This window comes from Octopus bimaculoides, chromosome 23 (genome assembly GCF_046866305.1).
Source record: "Octopus bimaculoides isolate indiv1 chromosome 23, ASM4686630v1, whole genome shotgun sequence".
Taxonomy (NCBI): Eukaryota; Metazoa; Mollusca; class Cephalopoda; order Octopoda; family Octopodidae; genus Octopus; species Octopus bimaculoides.
In genome coordinates, this window is record NC_142950.1 from 17,554,583 (window position 1) to 17,562,107 (window position 7,525).

Sequence of the window (7,525 nt, forward strand, 5' to 3'; positions counted from 1 at the left end):
GGCACGAAATCCCAATCGAGGCTCCCTCAGCCCCTCTTCCTCTTCCGGTCAGCTCCCAGTTCGGTCAGCTGTCAGCTCCCCAGTCGCTGACGTCATACCACAGCTCCTTGTTTCAGATCGGTTTTATTATAAAATATGATTAATATTTTTACGTATATATATGTATATATATATCATATCATATATATATGTCAGCCTGTTGGATTTTCAGTGAAATGGTGGCTTATTTGAGTATTTTTCGACACTTATTTCGAGCAACGTTGGTACTTCGTGTACCTTCAATTATAATTAGTAATTAATTATAAATTTGTCTTTAATGCTTGCTGGTCTCTTATATTATTGTTGTTGTTGTTGTTGTTAATAATAATATTAATATCAAATGGTGGCTTTATTTGAGTATTTTTCGACTCTTATTTTTAGCAACGCTGATACTTCCAGTACCCTCAATTATGATTAACAATTAATTATAAATTTCTGCTTCACCAACAATATGGACATTATCCATAATGTTAAAGTGACACCGACGCTGATATCGGATCACAACATAATAGAGTTGTCTATGTATGGACCAAAAGCTCCCGTAGACATACAGCCTATACGAAGCACCCAAAATCTCTCCAGACTAAACTTTCGTAAAACAAATTGGAAGTTGATTGAGAAAGAGATCCTCAAACAGGATTAGCCTAAATATCTCTCCGCACCAGACATTGACATGAAACAAACATTTCATATCCATAATACAAGCCATGTGACGAATCTTTCCCATTGTGCAAGGCCAATATACACAAAAATAGGTTCCCCAGGGAAAGGAAGATTCTTATGAGATGACGGACAAAGATTGCAAACCACCTGAGCAAGCATCCCAAAAGTGGCGAGAAGTCTCACCTGGAGAGAGCGCTATTGGAGATTGAGGAGAATCTGCATCAGTCTTATGAAAAGGAGAGAGCAGATAAAGGAGCTTAGGTTATAGAAAATATCAAGTCGAACCCAAAGCTTTCTTTAAGTTTGCCAAAGAAACAGCCTCAGTACCCCACAAGATAGGATCCCACTTTCAAAAAGATGGCTCCCTCAGAGGAAACCCCATGAGAATAAGTAAAATACTGAACGAACAGTTCTGTAACGATAATAATTTGTGTAGTTACCAATGTAACGGGGGAAATTGATTAGTAAACAATAATATGAAATGTCGGAGTCAGCAGTTGTGACGATAAAAATTTGTTGTTATAACATGTTGCAGGATGTGAAAGATGAACAATGCATGAAGTTTTAGGGAAATATTTATTTACCGTTACGTTACAATACCCTACCTCGACGGGCAGGTTATGATAAATCCAAAAGCATGCAAAGTAAAGTTTTTGTTTGTGTCCTCTTCATTGTTTAGTAGTAATTACAGAGAGATAGAATGATGTTGTAACAGAACAGAATTGGAGCTAGTGAGAGTTGTAGGGTGTGGGACGTTGTCTCACAGTTGCTGACAGTAAATTTCATTTCTCCCTCTGATGAAGGTTCTAGCTGGTCAGCCAGACTTCGTTTTCATTGAGTCGTCACCATGTGACTGAACTCGTTGAGTCGTCACCGACTGGTGACTAACTGACTTTTTGCTTGGGGTTTATGCTTTTATAACTATTCAGAAGGATAGACATATCATTGGGAACAATAGATTTAGTTGGTGGTCTTACTATCTCTCTTCTAGCTTTTGGTGAAGTAGAAGAGGTTAGAAAGGGTCAAGTGGTGAAGACATTATTTCGACCTAGCTAAAGGCATTTGGAAAATGTAAAACTGCTGTCAGAGAAAAACCATTGTGCCACCTTGGGAAAAATTCTGTTGCAGTGTTGATTTAAATTTGGCTATGGTGGATCGAATCCACTTCATGCATGCAAGATCCACTACAGTTCTAACATGTGTTCACTATACCTTTGGGACACAGGCAAGTGAATAAACCAGCAGAATTATTTGCCGCTTTACCTCTAACTAAAGAGGCAAAAATTGAGTACATCAATATTGAAGAAGATGTTACACTGGCCATAGATGAGTTTGACACAAACTCAGCTGCAGGCTCTGATGGATTTCCAGCGGTCCTTCACAAATCGTGCAAATGAGCCCTCGCAAAACCACTGCAGGTTCTCTTTCAGAGCTTCCTTGCAAGTGGTAAGCTCCCAGACAAACTGAAGGAATGGATAATATGCCCTAACCATAAGGGAGGAAGCAGAGCAGATGCCAAAAGTTATAGGCCTATCTCTTTGACTTCACACATCAGCAAAGTCATGGAACGACTAGTCCGTAAGAAACTAATCGTGTTCCTTGAAGACGATGACTTGCTGGCTGACACCCAGCATGGATTTCGACCAGGTAGAAGCTGTCTAACACAGCTCTTGTTACACTACGACTGGGTGTTAGAATAGCTGCTAAATGACTCAAGTGTAAATGTGATATCTCTTGACTTTGCAAAAGCCTTTGACAAAGTCGACCGTGGTATGGTATGTTACAAACTGCGTGAACTCAGCATAGGCGGAAAACTTAGAGTGGCTGCACGACTTTCTAAAAGATAGACGTCAGGCAGTGGTGGCCAACGGAGCCACCTCCAAGGAAACACAAAGAACAAGTGGTGTTCCACAGGCCACTGTCTTAGGACCACTGCTATTCATAGTGGCCCTCAGACATGCCTTCAGCTGCTCAGTTAGCCACCTTTGCTAGCTATGCAGATAACACAAAAGTCTCTCAGACAATACAAAATCCTGGAAGTATTGCACATCTGCAATGGGAGTTGGATGCAATATACAGGTGGGCTGAGGACAACAACATGCAATTTAATGCAAGAAAATTCCAAGCCCCCGCTACCAGCACACATAGCTAAATGACATGCAGACAACATATACTGGCCCGGGAGGAATTGCAATCCCTGAATCAAAATCAGTGCGTGACCTGAGCAATGACATGAACAATAATGCATCTTTTCAAATGCATATTACCAATTTAGTAATAAAATGCAGACGGCTAGCTAGACAGATCCTCTGAACTTTCCAAGCAATAGAAAAGGAGACATTGATGATCATTTGAAGGATGTATGTCCTCAGCCACTTGGGCTACTGCTCCCAACTATGGTCACCACACAATATAAATTCACGGCGGAACTTGAAGCAATCCAACGAAGCTACACTGAGAAAATCATCTCGATGCAACGTATTAGTTACTGGGAAAGACTGAAAGAATTAAAACTCTTCTCTCTAGAGTGAAGGCGACAAAGATATGCAGTGATATATCTCTGGAAAATCCTGGAAGGCCTTATACCAAACTTTGATAGTGAAAGTTACTCAAACTGCAGAACGGGGCCCCACTACATAGTGCCAAAGATTCCAGCATTGCCATCAAAATACAGGACCAGATACTGCAACATCTTGGACTTCAAGGGCTCACAGCTCTTCAATATCCTTTCAAAATGCCTGAGAAACCTACATGGTGTGGATGTAAGTGTCCTTAGAACAAAACTGGATCCCTTCCTGTCAAGGGTTCCAGACGAGCCTACCTCACGGCAGGAAACACAGATGAGGGCAGCAGCATCAAACTTCCTCAGTGACCAAATGTCACACATCAGAGGAGGTTTCAAATAATGGTGTTACGAAAACAAAATAGAAACTACACGTGGAAATGTAAGGGGAAAGTAAGAAGAAAAATAAGCGAAAATGCACATTGGAAGTCAAAAAAGTAAAGGCTTTTTATGAAAAGTAACGATAGATATATATATATATATACAATTAGATGAACTGAGATAGGTATAAAAGTCATTATTGTGAATTGTTAAAGAGATTCAAAAGCATACCAGTTTCGAAATGATACTTTGAATGCACACCGAATACTGAACGGTGTCAGGTCTTCTAGTCCCTGAGTAAAAAGATTATGTGTAAGGGAGGTAAGTAGTTCTGAATTTGGTGCAATTAGGGTAGGTCTAGACCTGTAATGTGAATGGTGTATGGAATGTATGGGGGTTAGTGGTATTAAAAGAAAGGTTAATAGTGTTCTGTATTATGTTATGTGTTCATATTTAGTTGTGGAAGATATTTATTGATGAAAGTTGCCTCTTTATTCAATCTTTGTTGTATTGAGGTGTTCTGTGAACATTGATAGAAGGGAAAAATTAGGAAATTAGGATTAAGATTCCTCGCACACTTTTCTGTGTCCACTGACCTGTATCTGTCTGTATTGTGGGTGGCAGATTTGTTCTTTGTGGAGAGTGGTTCTTCTACGGAGTGATATTCCTGTTTGGCCAATATAATTATTACTACACCCTAAGCATGTAATGGCATAGATTAGATTTTCCGAGGCACAGGTGAAATTTGATTTTCTCTTAAATATTTCACCTTGTTTATAGTGGAACTCTGAACCCTCCAAAAGGTGGGGGCAAGTACCACAGCTAGGTCGACCACATTTTTTCACTTTTGGTTCTGTTGTTAATGGATACAGTCTTGCACTGGTTAATATTTTTTTCAATGATTTAGGTTGCATTTTACTTTTGATAATTTTGTGTGAGCCTAAAATTTTGTTCATTGTTTTATCTCTTATGAGGATGGGTAGATTTTGGATGATGACGTTAAAGGCTTCGTTGTTTCTAGGGTTGTGTGGAGATGTATGGGAGTATTTTTAAGTCTGATGTAGTATTTCGGTTGACTTCCCTTAATGTTCATATGTCTATTTCTTTAGCTCGTTTAATTCCATCATTTATTAATTATATTGGGTAATGTCTTTTGATTAGTATTGATCTGATTTCAAGGAGTCTTCGTTCACGAGTATTGGTGTCCGAAACTATGGTACAGATTAGTTTCGCAAGATTATAAGGTATATTAATTTTTATGTGTTTGGGGTGGCATGAGTTGAATAATAGGTATTGTTTAGAATCTGTGGGTTTATGAAAGATGTCTGTTTCGATGTGGTTATTGACTATTTTAATTAGGATATCAAGAAAATGAGTTGTTTACTGCTGTGTTCCATGGTCAATTGTATGTTGCTATTAATATTGTTAAGCATCATTTTGAAATCGAGGAGTTTGTCCATGCTGCCTTTCCAAAGTATAAAGCAATCGTCCAAATACCTCTTCCAGTTCTCCTTTAAATAGCAATGAAAAGAGGTGCCATATTTTTGTAATGATGATTGACATATTTTAAGTTCTAGGTAACCCATTAGAAAGTTCGCAATTACTGGAGCAGCTCGGGTTCCCATTGCGATTCCACATTTTTGTCGATAGTAAACTGTATCGAACATGAAATAGTTGTTCAGTAGGATGAATTTGAGTGCTGCGATTATGAATCTGTGGTTGATGCGTCCTGGGATCTCTTGTGGGTATTTTTCTAGCCAGAAGGTGATCGCTTCTATACCATAATCGTGTGGGATATTGGTGTACAAATTCACCACATCGAATGATACAAACAGGGTTCCTTCATTTATTGTCTTCGGGAGGTGGTTAAGCATGTCTAAGTCATCCCTGATGAAGCTTTTCACATATTTTAGAAACAGTTTGAGTAAGATGTCGAGGAAGTTGCTTAAACGGTGGGTTTCGCAAGCAGGGCCAGCAATGATGGATCTCAGTTTGAGGTCAGTAGGGGGAGGAATATTAATGCATAGGCTTGGAGAGAAACTTTGCAAGTTTTACATATATGTAAATTTTTGTGTATTTTAGGTAATCAGTAGAATAGACTAGGTCTGTATTTAGAATTGGATAAATAGTCAATTTCATTTTTAGTGAGGCCCTTTCCATGTATTTGAAGAGGGTAAGTTTTTAAGTGTCTTCTGTGGGTTGTATTGTACTATCATCTCATAGTAAATGTTATTTTCCAACATGGAGAGTATTAACTTTTTGTAGTACTCTGTGTCCATCACCACTACCGCACTTCCTTTGTCGGTTTCTTTAATGGTGAGGTTTATATCATTTTTAAACTCGATTAGGTCTTTCCATTCATTTACATTAAGGTTGGATTTAATTCGTTTTTGTAGGATATTAAAAGGACAACTGGTAATGTGTTTACAAAAAGCATCAACTGCTTTATTTCTGCTTTTCTAGGATAGTATTCACTTTTGTTTTTTACTATACACACACACACACATATATATATGATCCTTTATAGAAATACATAAATCCGGAGGAGAAGCACACTCTAAAATGTAGAGCAGTTAATATTATAGTGGGGTAGACCGGTTTATGGGGTTACCCTGGGTTTCTCGCTCATAAGGGGTTTAGCCTTATGGCGTATCTTCAGACCCCAAACACTGCTGGCCTGAGACCTCTTTAAAATATGGAGTGGGGAAGCCTCATTTTTAAGGGTAAAATCCTTCGTTATTATCTCTCTGCCATTTTCCATCGATCTTTGGACGCTCTGCCATCTTGGAGTCACCAGTGTTTCACGAAGGTAAACGATTGTCTCCCTTCGGCCTTGGCTATTGGTTTCCGGCTGTGGTGCCGCCATGCGGATTTTAGAAAGCCAGCAGGAATTTTCTAAAATGTATATATATATTATATATATAAATATATAATTTAGAGAAAAAAAACACAATTATTGAATTCAACCATGAAAATCCAGTCACATATAGAAAAATTTAATAAGTAAATACACCTATAATAACCTATAATTAAAATACAAAGTAATAATATTAAAATAATAAAACGACTACACGTATTTCATAACCACATTTTCAAATAGAAAATAAAATAAAAATCAAATCGATTCAAAAGTATAGCTAATCTTCTAATATAGATTAGCTATATTTTTGAATACAATTGATTTTCGATCGATTTATTTTGAATAGATTTGAATCGATTTGATTTTTATTTTATTTTCTATTTGAAAATGTGGTTATGAAACACTTGTAGTCGTTTTATTATTTTAATATTTATTACTTCGTATTTTTATTATAGGTCTTTTTAGTGTATTTACTGATTAAATTTTTCTATATGCGACTGTGGATTTCATGGATAAATTCAATAATTGTGGGTTTTTTCTCTAAATTATATATCTATATATTATATATTGTGAAATTTAATTCAATTTTAATGAATTAAATTAAATTGAATTTTTCTCTGTAAATTTGGATTTTTATCCCTAATATGATATATATATATATATAGTCCGACCCCTCCACCTCCCACATCTTCCCTAATCGACCCCTCCCCTCCTTCAAACGAGCCCACAACCTACGGGACCTCTTGGTCCACAGCTTCTTCCCCAACCCAACCTCCCAACCTGGCTCTTTCCCCTGCTTCCGTCCACGCTGCCGCACTTGCCCTTACCTCTCCAACACCACCCTCCTCACCAGCACCCATCACCGACCCTATCGCATCACCGACTCCTTCACCTGCACGTCTACCAACATCATATATTGCCTCTCCTGCTCTCTCTGCCAATCCCTGTACATCGGACAAACGGGGCGGCGCCTGGCCGACCGATTCGCGGAACACCTCCGAGATATCAACGTCGGCAATGACACCCCGGTGTCACGCCACTTCCGTTCTGCCGGCCACTCCTTGCGGCAACACCTGTCT

General features: G+C 38.4%; 1 long non-coding RNA gene across 1 annotated transcript in view; it reads right to left on the reverse strand.

Moving 5' to 3' along the window:
• Positions 1-6,009: 6,009 nt before the first annotated feature.
• LOC149131319 (uncharacterized) overlaps positions 6,010-7,525 on the reverse strand; it is an 8,714-nt gene continuing 7,198 nt past the window's right edge. The window contains exon 2 of the long non-coding RNA XR_016238048.1: positions 6,010-6,481. This is a non-coding gene — a long non-coding RNA (uncharacterized LOC149131319). The remainder of the gene's footprint in view (positions 6,482-7,525) is intronic.